This window comes from Leptonotus elevatus, chromosome 19 (genome assembly GCF_054856555.1).
Source record: "Leptonotus elevatus isolate MCC_2025b chromosome 19, RoL_Lele_1.0, whole genome shotgun sequence".
NCBI classification, from domain to species: Eukaryota; Metazoa; Chordata; class Actinopteri; order Syngnathiformes; family Syngnathidae; genus Leptonotus; species Leptonotus elevatus.
In genome coordinates, this window is record NC_141257.1 from 15,779,958 (window position 1) to 15,802,158 (window position 22,201).

At 40.3% G+C, this 22,201-nt stretch overlaps 1 protein-coding gene across 1 annotated transcript in view; it reads right to left on the reverse strand.

Annotated features, from left to right (window-relative positions):
• Positions 1-22,201, reverse strand: part of LOC147158155 (transmembrane protein 106B-like) — an 85,125-nt gene that overhangs the window by 57,522 nt on the left and 5,402 nt on the right. The window lies entirely within an intron of this gene.

A 22,201-nucleotide genomic window follows, 5' to 3' on the forward strand; every position in this document is an offset into this window, starting at 1 on the left:
ATAAAATGAGCTGATATGACTTTCAATGTATAGATGTTTGAAAGCGCTATATAAATAAAGCTGACTTGACTGATCTGGTTCAGTAACGCTGAAATCAATCCTACGTTTTGTACTAACACACATGTAGTCTACTTCTACATGGGATGCATATCTTTTATTCAGCGTTTGTACTGAAGAGTGATATTCCTAGAATATGGGTCAGCAATGGGTTTTTTTTTTTACAGCTGGGGCACTGGTGCAATAGACGCTCATATTTTTACAGGTCAAACAGAGGACAGAGACGGTCCAAGGCAATGCGTATCTATGGCTTTTCCTTTCATATGATATATTTAACAGACACCAAAAAACAAACGTAAATTGTTTAAACCAAACCAAAGAAGTGTCCTTGGTCTAAACATAATTGTTCGTAACAGACCAGAACAAACAACCAAGCAAGTTTCATTTTTAGTATACTGTGCAGACTGCTAGGTTGAGCCACTAATTTTAGCAGCCAATGTCTCTCCAGAAATATTTGATACTGTGAGGCCAGTTTCTTTATTTCTGCCCTGGTGAGGTTTGACATCAGTAGATCAATATGAAACCTACGTTTCCCCCCCAGGTATTTACTGAATCTGATACTCAATTTAAAGCATTAAAGCAAGTGAACAAAAACGAGTTAATGTTAATGATAGCTAATCTAAGATCTTGTGAGGAAAACTGAGGTACTCTCAAATAAAATGTTCTCACCTGGTGTCAAGCATGACCCATAAAGATTAACCCTCCAAATATGTGTGTGACTTCTAGTGATGTGAGTCCTAAACAAACATTCGTCATTTTACTGCCCCATGAGTCATTATTAATTTTCTCAATTACCGTGCTCACTGACTTGTCCCTAAAGGCAAAAATGAGAAGACTCACTCACACTTGAGCTCTACTAACAGTATTTGTATAAATATATCAAGTTAATCACTGTATAAGCCCTTAAAAAAAAAAAAAATAGCTCTGAGTATTAAGTAATGTAGTCAATAATTTGTGATTGAAAGTTGGCCATACTTGTCCGCTGGTAACAGTGGTTATTACATTTTTTGTTTTGTTTGATATGTAGGCCTAAACATAAAATAGTGCTCTTCTTGGTGATTGCTAATCATTTGATTTAGTACTAAGTTATGGTTTATGCTGATTTTAGAGCGGCAATGTCTCTTCCTGCAAGGAAATGTGTTGTAGAGAAAAAAAGAGCCAACAACTAGTCTTCTGCTTCTTGACTTATGCCGAGGTTGAGAAGCCAGCTCAAGAGGTGCAATTTGCACACTTTTTTCCCTCTGACATCTTCTCTGTGTAGTGCACAGCACAAATATAGAGCAGAGTGTGAGTTCATTTTTCCTTGGGGGACATTGTGGTGGGAAGTCTCAGTTCACAAACAAAATCAAACAAGATTTTCCAACAAACATTGCTTAGATTCACAAAGGCAAGGCAAAGCAGATTTACAGTACTGTATTAGTGTAGCATAATTCATACACAGTGCAACAAATTTTTCTTTACAAATGAAATGACGAATATAAACCAAAAAACTTCCTCAGTTTGCAAATAAAATGTTACATTCACACCAAAAGCCGGGGTGGGGTGCTCACTAGCATTTCATTGCGGGAGTTGTGGAGAGCAGTACCACTTCTTTCTTGGGATGACAGCAAGTTGAGTAACCAGTTACTTCTGCATTGCCTTTCTTTAAGGTACATGTCCCTCAAGCACTGTTGCAGTGCTCTGGGTGAACAACAGACAAGACGCAGTGTGTGTGACACAGGCCATCCCCGAAGTTGATTGGCTGCCATGTAGAAAGTTCAAAATGTTTAACTTAAAGTGAAGATTTCTGCCACTCTGTACCGCGTCCAACTGCTTCAAACGCGCCCATCCGCGCGGAGTACATTGACTACAATGCAGTCGAAGGTCGCATAACATTTTACACGGAATGCTCAGTTGCGTTTTCTTTCGCACAGGATAAACATTGTTTGCTTCAGCGTCACATATTTCACATACATGCAGTTGTTGGAAATCATTCCTTTGATTTCTGCGTGTTCAAATAAATTCAAAGTTGAAATCTGTGAACAAGTTTGCCAGCTTTATTTCAGATTCTGAAAGCCACTTGGAGCTACTGCTTAATCATCGCAGCTCACCCACAAATGTGTTCTTCTCAAAGTTCATGCATGCATATATACAAAAATCGTTCCCTCCCCCTGTCATTGACAAAGAGAGTACCATTTGGTCTCTTCTCAACATGTGACATTTCCTCTCACAACAGGTCTACACACCCCCTCTTCTTATCTTAAACACTTCCTTAGGATGTGGGCAACTTGCCCCCATAAAACTCCACACAGAGCACAGCCCCCGAGGAAGAGACTGTGCCCCCCCTTTGATCTTGTCCTGTCAGCAGAGTGAAATACAATCAGGCCATCTCCTATTGAGTTCTTTCAGTCCTTAACAGATGTGAGGTAAACAATTGGCTTCCTAGATAAACTATTGAACTCTGTAGAGCTTCGCACCAGAGATTCCCGCATACCTGCCTTATGGATTCCGACACCTCACTTCCTTAGGGGGAAAACAGACCACATTCTACCACAGTTGTATTTATCTAACTAAAATCAAAAACACTTTGAAGAATATATATGTAAAACAGAAAAACAATGTTAATAATTCTAACACAGTATATAGTTTTGTCTTTGCTACACTGTCTGTGCTACACTAACATAGCGTCCAAGTTGTTCGCTCTCTAGGCATGACTAATTAACAGTGTTTCCACAGTTACCTTGAAAAATTAACTTAACTGATTACTTGATTTTAGAAGTAGACTACAAGTTACTTTAACAGTTACCATAAGCAGATACCAAGACGCCATGCTTGTCATTGTGTACATAGTAGTGTTGTGTTTGCGAGCATAAAACACGATTAGGATGGGAACTGAAAAAAAGAAGAGGTCGGCTTTGAGAACAGTCCAAACTCCAGCTCAAACACTAAGAAAACTGGAAAAACAACAACAACAACAAGAGTTTCTTCGAGCACACGTACTTGCACAAGTTTGACACAGAAGCTGCAGTTACGCTTTAGGCCAGAGGTGGCAGCCGTGAGGAAAAAAAGTCACTAATTCCACATGGCACCTTTAAGTTGAAGTCTCCCACAATTCTTAGTTGCTCACTATGTTCAAGATGTAAATATCAGAGTTTCCCTTTCTTGTGTGTTCCATGTAGCGATAATTGATGTTGTCTTTTGGACAAATTAGTAATTTGATCGGCGCTTGAGGAAGTCGTAATTCCCTCAATTGCCTATAGGGGCACCACGTTCTGTTTACTTTCAGTTTTGGAGAAACACAATGAATAAAATCCAAATCCTCATTTATTTATTCATAATCTGAAGTCGAATAAGAGAATTACTTATCCACTCGGACAAAAGCACGATTGAGACAAACTTGCATTTATTCACTACGGTTACACATACAGAATCAAAACACTGCCTACCTAACTATCATACGGTGAAAAGAAAAGGGATAAAAATGAAGCTAATAAAAATAAGAAATGAACAATTTAACAAGGTAGAAAGGAAAGATTTGACTTGTCAAATCTGTGAGATATTTGAAATGGAAGTTGCACCAGCGATATGTCAAATTGGCTATGAGACGTGCAACATACTGGAGTGAGTGGAATCAAGCTAGCGGAGGGAAGGTCGATTGAAGGAAAAAAATTGCTCCCAAAAAGGCAAGGCAAAAAATAAAAAATATTCCACAGTAGGATGAGGTGCGACGCAGCTCGGGCTCAAGGTGGATGTCGCTTTCAGGCGAGGTCGGGGGCTTCAGCTGGAGTTGTACTCTCGGCGCGCGAGAAGATCCGCGTATCAGCTGCCTAAATCCCGCTGCTGAGGCCGAGATCCGTTGCGTGCCTGCGTCCCGAGGGAGACCAGTCGTTGAACCAGCTCGCACCGCGACGGGACGCTCGGAGGATGGAGCAGGTACAGATTGATGCACGGGGGTTGCGCGCTGCCAGAGTACAAACTGTGGTCGCTGGGTGACACACGGGGTCACGGAAAAATTTGTCTGCGACTTTGTGCCACCGAGGTGGGACGAAACACAAAAAGAGAGAAAAAGAAAAAACAGAAAAATTTAAAGCAAAGAAAAAGTCCGTCTGGCAGGAGGGCGCGCGCCGGGGTTTGCAGCACGGCGGCGGTTCGGTGCGCTCACCAAGTCCGAGACACTTGGTCGTTCAGGGAACAGAGATGCCACGTGGTTGAAAAACGTGGCATGGCACCGGGGAGTCTTTTTGTCAGTTCTGGGCCAGATGAGGTGAAAAAGGTGAATGAAGCAGGAACAGCGAGCCGGAAATGAGAGCGCTGAATAAAGGTTGCGCCGGCTATTTTAAAGTTGTGGAGCGTGTACGTCATAGGGGGTGCGCCGTCCCCTCTTTTGGCTCAACCCAAGTCAGAGACTTTAAAACTCCAAATTATTTAAATAATTAATAATTAATAATTAAATTTGGTCAGGCTGGCAAGTCAAGTTCTTCCAAGCAAAACATGTTATCGTTACACATATCACCTAATAATGAGATAATTTCGCTCTTTCCGGAGTAACTAAATAATCTCTGGGTTCACCATCATCATTCCTGTTGAAATACATATGACCTTCCTTTTTCCTGGACATACATGATGTGAAACATTCAGTTGTGCGTAAGTTCACTTGTATGTGATGAATTTCTTATGTGAAATGTGTAAGATTGCTTTGTGGGTTATAGGCGTTTCATGTGAGGACAGTTCCCATCGTCACCACTTGATGGCATTCCGGTCACGTGTAACCTCCAAGAAGGCTGGAATGTACTGACCAGGATTCCAACGGACCTTTTGGCCCATGTTGTTTGCAGACTGCCAGTCTGCGATGTCAGCAGGGGTAAAGATGAAGCTTTCTGATAAAAAACATTGTCGCCATAAACTCATGGTTCTGGCTGGTGAAAAACAATCATTCACATCCTGGTGACATGGCCTGTGGTTGACTTCAAAAGAATATAATCTTTTTTGGACTTTCTATGGTTTAGGTAGAAAGGGGGAGAGCAGAGGCATCTCACCCCACCCTAGGTTGACTAAGCGCATATTTCCAAGAGTGAAATGTTAAGGGAAGGAAGAATTTTTTTTTTTTAGGGTGACTGGTCTATAATTGTTACATCCATTATGTACAGTCATTTGTTGAGTGACTTTAGAGCAGGGGTGCCAAATGTACTGCCAGCGCAGGATGATCTTGTAAAGTAAAACAATTAGTAATGTCGGACCAATTAATCAGACAGCCAAAATCAAAACATATAAATTTGTAATTTTACAAGCAATCCTCAGATGAGCAATGCAACTTGTACGCAAAATTGACCTGGAAATCATTATTTTACACACAACTTTAAGTTAAGTTTTGTTGAAAAATAAATAAATAAAAACAGACCAACATAAATCAAACATAAAGGTGCTGAGCAATCAGCTATTGGTAACAAAAACACATATGACATGGATTAACATCCTACAACTTCATTAACTGCGCCATACAATGCATTCTGGAAACAATATATATGCAAAACAGGTAGATATAACACGCATGGAACTCATACGGGCAAAGCGTTGCCGCCTTCCATTTTTTGGAACAATATATTTACAGTTGAGCCCCTCTATTTAGGGCTGGCCTGCACATCTGTGTATAGCTGATGCCAATTGTTTTTAATAGTACTGTCAAAGTTAAAGCATTAACTCATTGATTAATCACAAAAAAATATCGCATTAATCATATATTAACACAGCTTAATCACACTATTAATTTTGACCGCAGATAATCCTTTAGCTTGACAGCGGATGGTTACGTTAAAGGTAGCGCAGTTTGTGCAGCAATAAACATAACTACATGCGATAAAGTGAAGCATTTAATACATGTTTGCATATGACATTAAGAATACTTGTTCTAATCAAAATATTGGGGTAATTTTTGTCATTTTAAATTATGCAAGTAATGAACTGATTAGAAAAAGAGGATGAGAGTGTGCAGTGGATCAAAAAATGTGGAAGATCCTCATAACATTAAATGTAGAAAGAATTAACACATAACAGGTGCTCTTCAAATTTGGCAAGCAAAAAATGTTGATAAAAAGCCTTCTTAATTAAGTGATTAATCTTGATTAATCAAAATTCTAAGATCTGATTAAAAAAAAAAATTGTTTGACAGCTCTAGTTTTTAAGTTATATACCATGATTTTACCGGTCTGGCCCACTTGGTAAAATATTTTCCTCCATGTGGCCCCTGAGCTGATATGAGTTTGACACCCCTGGTTTAGAGAGTACTAAGGTATTAGGGATCAGGTGTCCTCCTGTATTTTTTATTCATTAATAACTATATGTTTGTGTGAGCGAAGCACCGTGGCTAAGAAGTGCTTTATGTGCTTCCTATGAGGACAAGCGCATTGCGTCGTTTTTTAGCTCACTTCAGCGAGTGAAATCCTGGCCAATGTTGATCCTTGACTGTCCTTTCATCTTGGGTAGCTTTTGACGTATGCCATAAAGCAGTCAGCATATTTGTAGTTTTTTGTGTGGCAGTGTTCCTACCATCCTCCTCAAAGTTGCTTAGTGCCAGTAAAAATGATACAGACCCCCTCAGGCCATGGCAAAGGTACCATTCAACTAGTTTTAATTCGATATTTCATCAGAAGAGTTATGAAAATATTTTATTAACATTGAAAAGTTCCTTAGTGCTACTTTAAGTGGCAAACTAAGTTAGGTTAGCATTATCATAGTATATCCACTGGGATTGCCTGGTGACTAGTTCAAGGTGTACAATGCCTCTTGCTTAGAATAGCCGCAACTAACAGGATAAATTGTATATACAGTACTTACATTAGGTAATGATGAGTAGAGTTTCCCCCCCCCCCAATTCTGTTGTTCAAATCTTTACTTTATCCATTGACTCTCGTTAAAAGAGTGACACGATTTAAAGAAAATACATTTCATTATGTCTTTCAGATTAAGATTGAGTTCATTTCATTCAATTGTAAAAATGGAAAATGACAAATTATGCTGATTAGGTTGTATTCAAACCGTTCTCCACTGGATCATTTGATCTGCGCAAGCACATTATTTCATCAGAGGCAGCTCCCATTATTAACTTGATTTATATTATGTTTGAACAGTCCAAGTGATTTTTGGTTATATTACACGCGCACACACACGCACACGCACACCCCCGCACACACACACACACGCACACACGCACATACGCACGCACACACACACACACACACACACACACACACACGATTGTAAGGTAGTGGGGGCATCTCATTGACATAATGCTTTTTCTAGCCCCTTACACTAACCTTAACCATCACAACTGTTTGCCTAACCTTAACCCTTACCCTAACCCCAACCAAAACCCAATTAAAACATAAACTCTAAAACCAAGTCTTGACCCTCAAAAAGGGGTCTGAACTTGTGGGGACCATCAAAATGTCCCCACAAGATCAAATTGGTCTATTTAAACCAGGAAAAACATGCGTGTATGGGCCCCATAATGTATCAAATACAAAGGCACACTTCCAGGGAAAGTAATGTTTTTTGTTCTTAACAGCTCTGACATTTTGCATGGTGTTTGACACCCGTGCTCTACTACACAAATCAAGTAAGGGAAAGGAAAAGAGATAAAACGATCCACACAAAACCTGACAAAAGTAATAGGACAACATCAAATGTATGCATCACCTTGCTGTTTTTTAATGTTGCCTCAACAGTCTAGACTATCCTTTACTGTATGTATTCAGTAATAATTTTTCTGGCACCCAGCATCTGGAGGAAAATAAGCATGCCTCAGGGATTAGCAAAACTGCACTCTTTTAGGCCCTTGTCTATGTATTCCCTTTGATCTTAACTTTGATTCATGTGTCTGGTGATTAGCATTAAAAAACAAACAAACAAAAAAACGCCCATGTGAAGCAAGCCAACTATGATGGCAAAACAGTTTTACCATGCACCAAAATACGACCAAGTGTCACGTATTGTAGTTTACCGACCTATATCGGCCATGTTAAATAGCGAAAGAACACATGCAGTCAACACTAAAACAATCACTGGATGTCTTTACATGGGATAATAATGGTTGAGATTAGGAAAAGGCACAGTGAAGTTGTACACCGTTACAAAACATGTAGTCAACACTAAGAAAACATGTAGTCAACAACAGAGGTGGCAAATTTAAGTCCAGAAATTAAAAACTCTTAAATTAAAAGCCCCAGGTGCTAAAGCCAAACTGTGGCAGGGTTTTTAATTTCTGGACATGTATTTGCCACCTTTGGTCAACACTCAACCAATCACTGGCCAAATAGCTCAGTCAGATAAACACTCGTCTTCCGACCAGACGGACCGGGTTCGAGTCTCCCTTTTGCATTTTTGCGCTATTTAACATGACCGATAGAGGTTGCTAAACTAAAACACGAAACACTTGGTTGGAATTTGGCACCTTTTCAAAACGACCTATGTGGTTGTATTTGTTGGAGGACTGTCTACACAGACTCTAGAAAATTGTACGTTAGATAAGATATATAGAGGAACATAATACTTTAGTAAAGTTTGCGGGTGTTCAGGCTTCCTCCTGCATTTCAAAATCATACATATAGAACATCCAGGCAAGACCAGGCAAATATATAAAATTGTATATCAAACCTATTATTATTATTATTTTTCTACATATTTAGTATTGGAGTAATCCGAAATTAGATAATAGTAATCAAGTTACATTACTTTAGTATTATAGTATTTGGATTACATTGGTAACTACATATTTTCTCAGGTAACGAGTAGGGGTGTGCGTCCCTCCACACAAGACGATTCAATATGGTTTTTGACACGAGGTGTGCGAAATGCTTCAAGAACAATAATTTCGAGGGTATTATACAATTTTTTATTTTATTTTAAATGCATTCTCATAGTATTATTATTTTAACACCAAGCATCAGCAGAATGGAATCTGCAATATCAACTCAGCAGAACATGACTTAACCAATCTATGACCGCCAGTTCATGTTGTCACTACATGGATCCAGTGGTTTCGGGTCAGTAAACACCGCAGCACTCACCATTCTAGCGCTAACTGCTAAATTGGTCAGAGGCAGCGGAGTTTCTCAATGGTAGGCAGGAGAGGCCAGGGAGTATTAATGTTCAGTAACCATGCGCCTTTGCTGTGCAGTCAAATATTCATTGTTCTACAGTAATTCCTCATCTTCACAATTGTTGACGTGTATGTACAGATACTGTACTGTATTTTTAAGTGTACATAAATGTTTGTAAGAAATTCTATTTGGGGAAGTATTTTGGGATCGTAGTTTGTGGTATAAATATGGTTTAAACTATCAATACGGGACATTATCATTACTTTAAAGAGAGTGTCAAGCATTTGCGGAAAAGGAACCAAGATTTACATTCTAGAGACTAAGTTTCCTACAACATGCAAATACAGCATCTTAAATAGTGGGAATAAATTGATGGACATCCTGCTGCTCCAATAACCAATCAGCTGTCAACTTTCAGGTGACCCACTGTCCATCAGAGGCACTTACAATTTCCATTTATAATCCTCTCTGATAATTTTTTTTATTTTACGTCCCGCTCCAAAAATTGTATGGGAAATCAGTGAGTAAACCAATCTGATAAAAGCAAAGGGGAAAAGGACTTAAAATATAAACGTATCCCAACCCTAATTTCTTGGGAAGGGTACTCTTTAATACCATAGCTCCTCAACATACGCATTGACAGTATGCATGTTTCTAGAGTAAACCAGCTCCCACTACAGGGAAAATTAACAAAAATGGACCTTGGACTTGTTTTTGAAATGAAACACAACACATAAAATATATTAACAGACATTAACTTAATACAGAATATTAGTTTTTTGACTATACTTGTCTGTACTATATACATTAAAGGCACTGTCCAACATTTTGAATAAACACTTCTTAAATACAGGATGTTTTAACATGAACTCCTTCTCAATCTACACCTCTGGGCTTCTGTTAATGTGTGGTGGTGATTTTGTCCTAACGGTATATATATATCACGGTATATAATAAAGTGTTGTTTTTTTTTTAAATAAATAATTTGCTTACTGGTTTACATAGTCTCTTATAGAAGCTATATGGACAACAATGAAATAATATATTTACTTTGGATAACAACATTTATTGTGCAAATCTCAAATCCAAATGAAAGTCAGCACTCTCTGGTGTAAAACAGCGCAAACAAAAAATATTCAGGGCTCTACGCTAACTTTTGCACTGGTAGCACTGGTGCTACCAACTTTTTCAGTTGGTCACAGCACACAGGCTTTGGGCGCACCTTTTTTTGGGGAGATACAGCTTGACCGTATTTGCTGATGTATAGTTGTCTCAATTTAAATTGCAATTATTCTATATTACTTTAAAATAAATTGGGGGGTAAAAGGCTTTGCTTTTGTGAACATTAGTTTGTTCAATGCAAAGGGGGCAGCTCTTAGCATGCCTAGCATCAGTCAAATCTGGCCCCTAAACATTACTTTGCAGTGTTTCCCAACCAGGAGTATGTGAGCACATTGCAGGGGTTATATGGACACTCAGCTAACTGATGAAAATAAAATAAAACTGCTATACTATGACTCAGACTTTGTATTTCCTGTTCAATGTTTTGTTTAATGCCTGTTTAACTCTTTGACCGCCAAACACGTTTAATTACGTTTAGTAAAATCCAAATGAGTGCCGGCAAAGACGTTAAAAGACGTTCACTATGTTTTTTTTGGTTTTTTTTGGAAACGGGTAGAGGAAAGCCTTGGCAAGATGTGCTGAAAGTATCAAGCAGATCGAGTTAGTATAATGACTATTTTTGGGCACTAGATGGCAGCGATGACTCTCTTTGGACAAGATCGGGTAGGAGTCAGTAGAAGACGTGAGGCGGAGCTGGAGTGTTGAGGGGAGAATGGCTGAGGAAGCGAAAATGGCGACCGGCTGCAAGCAGCTCATGCTTGAGCATTTTTTTCAAAGACGAAAAGCATTGACCAATGCTAAAGAGCACATTGATGATGATGATGGTGACTCCGAAGTTGGAAGCGTTGACGCGGCGGCTTCGATCACGTCGTAATGCCTCACCGGCTAGCGATGCTAACGGCGGAAAACGTGGTGCACAACCGAGCACTTCTGTACAGGCGGACGTTCAATCGGACGATGAAGAGTACCCCAAGTCCAATGCATATTCATCGGAGGAGTGGGTAAAGTCTGATCACAGAGAAGACACTGGTTCTGGACTACGATGCCACCATGAATGGAGTGGATAAGATGGATCAGAACATCTCTTACCACCCGGTATAGGAACTGAAGGACATGAGGAAGCCAGACGTAACACCAGGTCACCGTATCATGATCCTGAGCGTAGATTTGATGACAACATGGCCAAACACACACTGCAGTATATACCTGCTACTCCCCGGAAAAAAAGGGGCAATCGCAGTGAAACTAATCTGTGGTGCAAATCCTGCTGCGTCCCCTTGCACGCAGGGGAGTTTTACACAATATACCTCACAAAAAGAAAAACTGTGTAGTTGAAACATCCACACAATTGTAAATAGTACCACAGTTGCACACATTTGTAAATAGTTTGCCAAATTGTTTTGTCAAATTGTTACACTGTTGAATGTAAATAAACGTATTTTGCTATAAAAAAAAACACTTTTTCATTGTTGGTGGTAGTGTTTTACAGAAGTAAAGCACTGTTTAGGTGTTTGTGGCATCATTCATGGAAAAAAAAGATGTCGAATTCACTAGAGTGCATGAAATAATATCGTTTCACAAAAAGCTTGATTTCTCCGTATTTGGTCCAAAACAGAGCATTTGGGTGAAAAAAAACTATTTTCTATTGTTGATTACTGAAAAACAGAATAAGGTAGAAACTAACTTTATTTTTCTGATGAAAGATGGGAGTTCAATCTTTCATTTGGTAGTATCTGTGTTTCCATAGTCCAAACACAAAACTTTCTGTGGACCTTGGAAGATCAGTCAAAATGCTTAAATCAGCTGGCACCCACATATCCTCTTTTCTGAAAATGCTTGGCAGTCAAAGAGTTAAAAGGGACTCCTATTTTTTATGGTAAATATTATAAGAATTATACAAAACAATAGGTGTATTCTTGATTTTTTTTCTCTCTTTTTATTTTAAGAGCTCAGTATTGTTCATTCGGAAATGTCATCATCATTGCTCTTTTATTTTTTTATTTTTTTTATTTTATTTTATTTTTTATTTTTTTGTGTGTGTGTGTGTGGGTGAGTATGTGTATGTGCGTGCGTGCGTGCATGCGTGCGTGCGTGCGTGTATTTGTTAGCTCACCAGAAAACCTATTAGAAAAAATCTCATACCGTTCACCTAAACCGAACACCAGGAGACCCGAGGGGACCAAAGAAAACCAAGGAAGGTGAAATCCAGCACCGACCAGACACCCCCCACCAGAACTCCTCCCCAGCCCAAGAAACATCCAGACCCCAACAAATCCAAAAAACATAAAATCAGGGAGGCCTCAAGAGACCAAAGGAGAGACCGAGAAAAGGAAGGAAGGACAGACGAAGCCGCGTGAGATCCGCAGACACCAGCCTCCACCGATTCAATAACCTGAGGAGGAAACAGATTGTGTCTGAGTTTCGGTAGATGCTGGTGTGGTGGATCTGGCATGCATGAAAATCTCCACCAAAGAGGGGAGCCGTCGACCCCCGCCGGAACAGAGCAAGCGCAACACCTCAGGGCCCCCCAGGCCGCGGCAGCGCCAAAGGACGACCCCCGGGCCCCGCCAGGGCCACCGGCCGGAGAGCAAACCCAGGAGCAGGAGCGCCCCCCGCCCCAACACGGCCCGCGCCCCCGACCCAACGCAGCAGGACGGGGCACTGCAGGCCCGCCAGGCACCCAACCGGCCCCCAACCCCCGCACCCCCACGACCCCCGCCCCCCATCCACCCCCGCCACCCACCCCAACCCAGCCCCAGCCGCCCCCATGCCCCCAAACACCCCCCACTCCCAGCACCCCCCCCCCCGCAAAAAAAATAGATAGGGCGGGGGGGGGGGAGGGGCGGGGACACGGACAGGGGACCACAGCACTCCTCTATACTGCGGCCCCCAACCGATGGCACCCCCACAAGCCCCCCCCCCCACAAGTTGTGTGGTGTATTAAAATTGGAGGGGAGTTGTAGGGTGAAGACGGTGTTTCCACCCTACCCCACCCCCCAAAGTGTGTTATGTGCCCTATATGTCTATAAAAGTGTATTGTGCAAACCTAGTGTAGTGAGTTAAGAGGAGTGACCAGCGGGGCCCTCCCCAACCGGGCGGGGGCAGGACACCGGCCCACCAAGCCCACACCCACCCCACCAGGACCCCGGCGGGCATATGGGACCCGTCCGGCGGGGCGATAGGGCTCGCCCCCCGGATACTGGGTCCCGCCCGAGGTGCCAGGACGCCCACTGGAGCGGGGCGGGCACGACATCAAACCCCAGCCACCCCCGCCGGCCCCCGTAGCACCGAGACCCGGGCCATGGATGGAGCCCCCGGCCCAGGGGAGGGGAAGGAAGGCGTACCGGGGAGGGGGAAGGAGACGAAGAGAAGGGCAGGGGGCAGCGGCAGGGACGCAGAGAGAGGGGGAGAGGAGGAGGAAGGGTGACGAGGGAGAAGGGACAGGGAGGCGGAGGACGGGCGGGGAGAGGCGAGGAGGGAGAGGCAGCAAGGGGGAGGAAGGGGGAGGGGAGAGGGAACCACCGGGCACCCCGGCGGCCCACAGGCCCCGAACCGCGTCGCCGGGCCCAGAGCGACGGACCGCGCCGGAACGGCGCCGCCCCCGACACCAGGGAAAGCCACGCAACGCAGCACCCCCCAAGAGACCCAGGGAACGGCCAAGACGCAGCCGCCACCCAGCAGCCAACAGAGGGGCAGACCCGCCCACGCCCAGCCAGGGGGGACAGCACCCACAGAATTAACCCACTGGCATGCCGTGAATCCGAATATCAACCCCTGGTGCCCATCGGAGGTGAATCCGCTCGATCCCGCTGGCAGCAGCCGGGTTCCTGACTATAGAAACACAACCATTAGTTACAAATTGCCTAATACAGAAACATCAATGCAAGTTATAACGCTGCTGTGGCTCTCGCTAACAGGCAGAATTAAGATCCAAGTTTAGGTTAAAAAATTCTATATACGTAGACCATGTTTCTTTAAATTTTGACATTTGTTTTTTATTTGAGGCAGATATTTTTTCCATTAAAATATGATTTATGAGGAGGTTAGACCATTGGTCGATATTCAAAGTTTGTTTATTTTTCCAGTTAACAAGAATTGTTTTTTTTGCGATAGTAAGGGCTACAAGTATAGATTGAAATTGTTTATGTGGTAAGTCAATTGTTGTTAAGTCACCTAGCAAACACAAGTTTGGAGAGAACGGTATCCTACAGTCCAAGACAGCGGAAAGTTTTTCTAAGACTTTAGTCCAGAAACACATAACCGGAGTACATAACCATAAAGCATGAAAATAAGTGTCTGTAGTGTTTTGTAAACACTGGAGACAAATGTCGGAGTCTGAGAGTCCCATTTTCTTCATCATATATTGAGTAATGTATGTTCTGTGAATAATTTTATATTGGATAAGTTGTAAATTTGTGTGTTTTGTCATTTTAAAAACGTTTTCACAAACTTGAATCCAAAAGACAGATTCCGGAGCTATAGACAAGTCTGTTTCCCATTTTCAGATGGGTAAAGACGTTTTATCAGTATATGAAAGTAACTTATATATTTTTGAGAGTTTTTTTGTTGTTGTCGGAGAAAGCTTGGTAATATCTTTAGCTAAAACAGGCGGTTGGAGCGTACCCTGGAGTGTTGGAATTTGTTTCTTTATCATACTTTTAACTTGCAAATAATGTAAAAAGTTTCCGTTTTTTATTTTATATTTTTGGAGCAAGGATGTATATGATATAAACATATTATCTGAGAAGAGATGGTGGAGATGTGTAATTCCTTTCTGCTCCCACACATTCAAATACAACGATTGGTTGTTAATTTGAAAGTCGGGGTTATGCCATAGGGGAGAAAGCCCGCTGGGCTCCACTTGGGCTTTTGTCATTTCTAGTGCCTTCCACCAGGCAGTCAGGGTGGCGGAAATCATTGGATTTTTAAAGCAGTTATGTCGCTTAATCGATGTTGTAATAAAGAGTAAATCTAGGAGTCTGAGGTTATTACAATCCTTCTGTTCTAGTTCCAGCCAACAGTTAGTATCTCTATTGGGTTGTGCCCATAAAATAATATATTGTAGCTGGTTGGCTATATAATAGTGCATAAAATTTGGTGCCTCTAGACCTCCTTTGGATTTATTTTTCTGAAGAGTAGATAGACTAATCTTTGCTTCTTTTTTTTTTTCCAGTAAAATTTTGTAACGGCTGAGTCCAACAACTGGAACCAGTTAGCCGTAGGTTTAAATGGAATCATTCAGAAAAAATAGTTTATTTTGGGTAAAACTTTCATTTTAATAGTGGCTATTCGTCCTATTAGAGAAATAGGAAGATTATTCCAGCGCTCCAAGTCACTATAAATGCTATCCAGAAGTGGAGTGAAATTTAAATTAACTAAATCAGTTAATTTAGGTGAGATTTTTATGCCTAAGTATTTTAAATTACCTATAGGAAATGAGTAGTATGGGTCCTGGCTTGCAGGGTTCCATGAATTTTCTGTAATAGGTAGAAGTGTTGATTTTGTCCAGTTAATAGAATAGTCTGATAACTGTGAGAATTTAGTTATTAAGTTAAATACTTCCCCTAACGAAATAGCAGGCTTTTCTAAATAAAGTAAAATATCATCGGCATATAGATTAATTTTATGTTCTGTTACCCCAGAGTGAATTCCTTGAATCATTCTTTCCTGGCGTATGGCTAATGCAAGCGGTTCAATAAATATTGCAAATAATAAAGGCGACAGTGGGCATCCCTGTCTTGTGCCTCTCTGTAGAGTAAAACTCTTAGATATAATCCCATTAGTAGTAACAGTAGCTTTAGGAGAATCATATAATACTGACACCCAGTGAATAAATGACTTCCCAAAGCCAAATTTATTTAAAACAGCAAAGAGGAAGGACCAGTTAACTTTATCAAAAGCTTTTTCTGCATCCAATGATATAATAACTGCCTTTTTATCATGCCGCTGTGACATACTAATAAGGTTAAAGAGCCTTCTAATATTATTAGTAGAGTGACGCTCTTTAATAAAGCCTGTTTGGTCGCTATGAATGATTGTCGGGATTACTGTTTCTAATCTAGATGTAAAAGCCTTAGTGATAATTTTAATATCAGTGTTAATTAGTGAAATCGGACGGTAACTTGATGGAAGGGTGGGGTCTTTTTCTGGCTTTAATAAAAGTTTAATTGCTGCTGTATTCATGTGTGGGTGCATGTGACCATTAGTTTTAATTTCTGTTACTACTCTTAAGAATAGTGGAGCAAGCATTGACCAGAAGTGCTTTAAAAATATAGCCGGATAACCATCCGGGCCGGGTGCTTTGCCATTTGGCATACTATCTAGAGCACTGTACAACTCGTTTATAGTAAGTGGTGCATCTAACATATCTTTATATTCAGTAGTTACCTGAGGTATATTTAAGCTACTGAGGAATGCCTCAATATGCTCTGGGTTAAGTTTATTAGTTTCTGAGTATAGGTTGTGATAATAATTATAAAAAATTTGATTAATTTCTTCTGGTGATTGTGTACATTCACCAGTTGTCCCTTTAATAGCCGTTATAAGCGATTTTTCCCGATTACGTTGAAGTTGGTTTGCAAGAAATTTACCTGATTTGTTATTATATTCAAAGTTGTTGTATCTCAATTGTTGTATTATAAACTCTGTCTTTTTAGTTAACATATCGTCTAACTGTATTTTTGTATTTTGTCTATTCTTGATTTTTGATTCATTGACATACCAACAGCTAGAATGGAGAATAGAAGCCGAGTGGAAGATTTGGTATTGTAAACAGATGTAACAAATTGGACCATTTATTGTAATTAAGTAAAAAAATAAAAAATAAAATAAAAATAAAATAGTGATATCACACCCATCATTCTTCCTAATGTATAATAGCTTTTATAGATTGATAGAAAGCTAACATTGTTTAGGTTTAGATATTTGCAATTATTAAAGGATGTTTGTGCAGTTTGTCACTTTTTTACTCATGGCTGCCCCATCTGGCCCAAAGCGTAGCTGCAGCATCTGTGGCAGGCTCGTTCATAGTGCGCATGCAAGTACGTGTACGATCTTAAGGCGACAGCCACATTTGACAAATTAAGACATGACTTCAAATGAGGTAAGAAAAACTCTGTCCTTCCCCTCCCCAAAGAAACTGTGAAGTGTGAGGGTCCGCACACTCTACTATAAAGGGAAGATAAAAGCTGAGGGGTGCAGTCACAGTAAAACATTCAGGGCTCTTCGTACTCATCTGGGCATCTGTAAACTGCACAATGCACCTTTAACGGTCAATGCATTGATGGACTTTTTTCTGTTTGAGTTTGAAATGTCTGACAGTATTTGAATACAGCTGCAGGTTGGCTCTAGCCTGGCAATGGCCAGATTGATTTGTGCTTCACTCGAGGGAGTTCTCCACAATATGAGTCTGGGACAGCTCTGCGTTGATTTGCTCGGGAAAGGCGGGGCATGCTGTACAGCACTTCGAGCTGATTGGACGAAGAATTAATTGCAGCATCCACGCATCCACCTGTGTTGCCATGTTTGGTTTGTTTCTTCCCACGGCTTCGGTGCTTCTTGTTTTTGTCACAGCTGCATATCCCGCCCCCAAATACAATGTCGCTCTGTGATTGGTCCGAACCACCAGTGGTACGTATCAGTGGAAATGAATGGGAGCGGTACAAGATGGCTTCTCGGGAGTTTGTGAATTCACAAATACCGCGAAAATACATCTTGCGAGAGCAAGGTTAGTTTGGCTCGCCGAATGCTGTCATTTGTTTAGGCTCACGTTAGTGGCTAGTTGCTAACGCACTTGTGTCATATGATACAGTGACAGACTAATTAACAGAATAATTAACTTTCTTAGCGTCCATAATTGGCAATTAAATATAATTTCAAGGTGGCGTCGTGTTGATGTTGGATGTCAACAGTCGCGCGAGGACGAGTCAAGCTGGCGCTACAATGAGCCGTGCGCCATGCCGGGACGCAGATACGATGACGTCATCAACATGCGCTATAAGGTGACATCATCAACATGTGCTACTGCGATAAGACGGTAGAGTCAAAATCTCTACCTACGTCAAAATTTATACCTTGTATTGAATATACCGTTTATATCGCCCAGCCCTAAGTGAAACCACATTGACATATGATCAATAGGTGTGTAATCCTATGCCATATTCACTGTTCTTTGTGTATGTTGGTTCAATTAATCAAATCTTTATTTTTAGGTTATGGTTTGTTTCACATTGGGTGCAAAATGCAAAACTGCTGATCTTTTGTGTAAATAGGAACAGATTAAAATACATCTAAAATATTTTACTTTTAGTTAAGTCACTAAAGTGCGACATCAGCAATTATTTTTAGGAATTGAAGGAAGCAGACAAGTGCAAAAGACTAAATTATTTCGTATAACATTTTTAATTGGAAGTGTCCGGGAGAAGGCCATCAGACGTTGGTATCGGGTTTGTGTTTGTACCGGCTTTTTTTTTGCTTTTTTTCCAAACATATGGCATCCATGACACCTGCTTACCAAGAACTGAGCTGCGTTTGATTATGGACTAGCCGCCAAAGCGGCAGACAGTTACAGTACATCACTTGTCCCTTATGTTCTCTATGGGAAACCTAATATTCACCCATGAACGGTCCATTTGGTTATCATTTATCTTTTCCATTTATCTGGCCTTGTTTGTGCTCTTGGGAGCGTTGTCAGAGTGAGCAGGACATGCAATTGTTTCCACCCCAGAGAGGTGTAGCATGTTGTGTCAGACACTCCCTTAGGACTTTTGCTACAGACCACAAACTTCTATCTATGTTTGAGAAAGAGTAGGAAAGACAAACAGAATGCATACAATTGCTTCAGCTTTGCTCGTCTCTTACAGTTATGAATCCATTTTAACCGCTTGGGTCATATTGCCCAAATCCTTTTTCTTTTTTACATGAGGGAATCCACAATGAAGAAACACAACACATAGACAGTATCAAAAAACAGATAACCATTCTCATAGTCACTGAGTGGCATGACGTGCTATTTTTTATTTTTATTTTTTATTCTCTAAAATTGTTTAATAAATGGTCCTTCTTGCCTGGGGCCCCAAGGTGGTCTAGAAACACCCATGATGATGATGCAGTTTTCTATGACATTTCAATATGGTCAAAAAATTAAATAAAAATAAAAAATACATTTTAATAACGTCATGTGTCAGTAACTGGGGCATAATGTGAAGGTTAAGCTTGAGCATTTCACTTTCTACCACAGTAAAAAAAATTCAAAAATAAATAAAATTAAATAAAAAATAAAAGATTAAAAAAGTGGTTTGCCACTGTTAAACAAACGTTAAAATATTGTACCTTACTTTACAGCAAATTTCCACCGTTTTCTACGTTGAATACAACCCACCGAATTGCATATAGCTAGCTAACCCTAACCCTTTTTTGCGTAAGGTCCTTATTTTGTGTTGCAAAAAGGCCAGCAAAGTCTGCAGGTTTTATCCTTTGATAATTTTTAGACAGATGTCAGATGAGAATGATATCTGATCTGACATCATGCATAGCTGCAGTTTTAACTCAGCATATCCTTGCGTTGTGTGTAGCACGTCAGGGGGGTGGGGGCTTGGCGGGCATCCGAGCGTCCACTATTGGAAATAAAAAGTAGGTAGTGTATCTTTTTTGCTCCTATAACATCATCCACTCTTCTGGCAAAACACACAGAATGGCGGGTATTGGCAGGTAAATATGCTCACAAATATATAGACCTTTCTCTGATACCATGACCCCATTTCTTTGTGTGATTACCTAGAGATTGTACTAACATTGAGTGTAATAATAACCCAGTGAAATCCTCTTTTGGAGTATACAGGCAGACAGACTCAAGACTTTTGGGGCTCTAAAAGCATGCCCCCACTGCTTTGGAACCTTAATCTGGTTACTAGTCTTAAACCAAAAAGGGTTGGGGAGGGGGAAAAATTGAGACATCACGATGAGGCCGAAGCATGATCCCAGTTGTGGACTGTACCTAGCCAAACCCATTTTTATGGATGATTTACTTTGATATGATCCTTGGATTATAGTCCCTTTGTTTCTGATAGGGAAGGGATCAAAATAGACCCAGGAGTAGGAGCGGCCCCCACCCCTACACGGCCCGCGCCCCCAACCCAATGCAGCAGGACGGGGCACTGCAGCCCGCAAAAAGTAATTATCCAAATAATTACTTGAGTAAAAATAAGTTACTTTGATTGGTAAAACATCTCTTGTGGTTGTGTTGCATTGGTTAGTCAACTAGCTCCTGAAGCAGAAATCTCTGACAAACCAAACCAAAATGAGTTCAAGCGTATTAATAGATAAATAAAAACAAATTAGTGAATGGAATATTTTTAGAGTTGATTATTCCATCGATGAATTGAATAATCAGACAATATTACTATATAATTTTATTTTGCATTAATGTGTATTACAAAACAATGTTTTCCCAATTACTGTTTATTGGACAATTAATGTTGTTTAATTGGTATTGTTTGTAATTAAAAACAACTCAACAATAATTAAGCAATATCACCAAACTTTTTGAAACTGATTCAGTAACTGGTTCAGTCATTGTTTTCCAAAGTAAAAGGAAATGTTTGCAAATTGCCTATTTTGATTTAACACAAATCAGTCTGCTTTCATGAAATCTGATCATTTGGACCATTTTAAGTTAAGTAATGGCTTAAAATTTTACTTGGATATGAAAATTATTAATTATTCAATTAATTAATGAATTGAATAATTTTTGATTAATTGTTTATTTTTGATGAAAATTCATACTTTTTTAAACCTCTAAAAGTAACAGTTCATCTTAAGAAACCTTGCAAAAATGTCTCATTGAAAATGAATCGAGATTTTTGGGGTGAAAAATATTGGATTGTGGGAAAACGTTGAATGTTTGGAATGAGAAAAATAATAGCTCGTGAAGCATTTTTTTTTAAACATGTTTAACTCATTGAATACCAGCCATTTTCATTGGAGCAACCCCCTTCAATACCAGTCGTTTTACTGGATTTTGACTGATCTTGCAAGGCCCACAAAATATTGTGTTCTATTGCTATATAAACATGGAACAAACAAACCAAAATAAAGATTAGACACTCTTCTTTCATTAGAAAGAAGAAGTGTATTTCTATCTTTTTCCGTTCTTTAGTTATCAGCGTTAGAATATAGCCAAGTTTTGTCGAAATTCCTGAGAAAAAAAACGTAGAAAATTAGCTTTTGTAAAACAAACATTTCAAGTACAACTTAGACTTAAACACTCCTATTTTTTCTTTTGTGACAGCTCAAACATCTAAATAATGTTTTCGTGCAGTAAAAAAACGTTCCAATAAGTGCTTTTGATAACAAAATAACAGTTTAATGCACATAAAAATAAACAATTGACTGGTCTAACTGCAGCTCTGCCGCAGCATTCAGTCATCCAGGGGTCGACGTGACCGGCAAAACGAGCCGTTTACCCAGCGGATCATCGCTCAACGGTTGCTCGTTGCGTTTGCTCGATGAACGAAGTGTCATTCCTTGATGTGCAGCAACTCGATCACTGATGCTTTGATGAACCGATGAGGATGCTTTTTTAAACCAAAAAGCAATCCTGCAGGGTTAACTGTTTTGTTCTGCCGATCGCTTATTTTCTACTTCATCTCCGCTGCTCCCCGATGCTCTACAACACGCTAGTAGTGACAGACGACACTCCCAGTCCCAATCTACACTTTCTGCTTCTCTTCTTCTACAACAAGATCCTTGCGTGATACTGGCTGATCTTATACTTGCTGTCACCTGTTGGCCGTTTCTTTTAAATAATATTGCAGTCAAGCCTAATCCTTCAGTCAGAAGCTGCGCCACACCCCCCTGTACACTCTTGCATAATAAAAAGCATATGACGTATTGATACGTCATATGTATTGAGCGAATTTAGCAGAATTGTTTTAATCGGTCGAGAAATG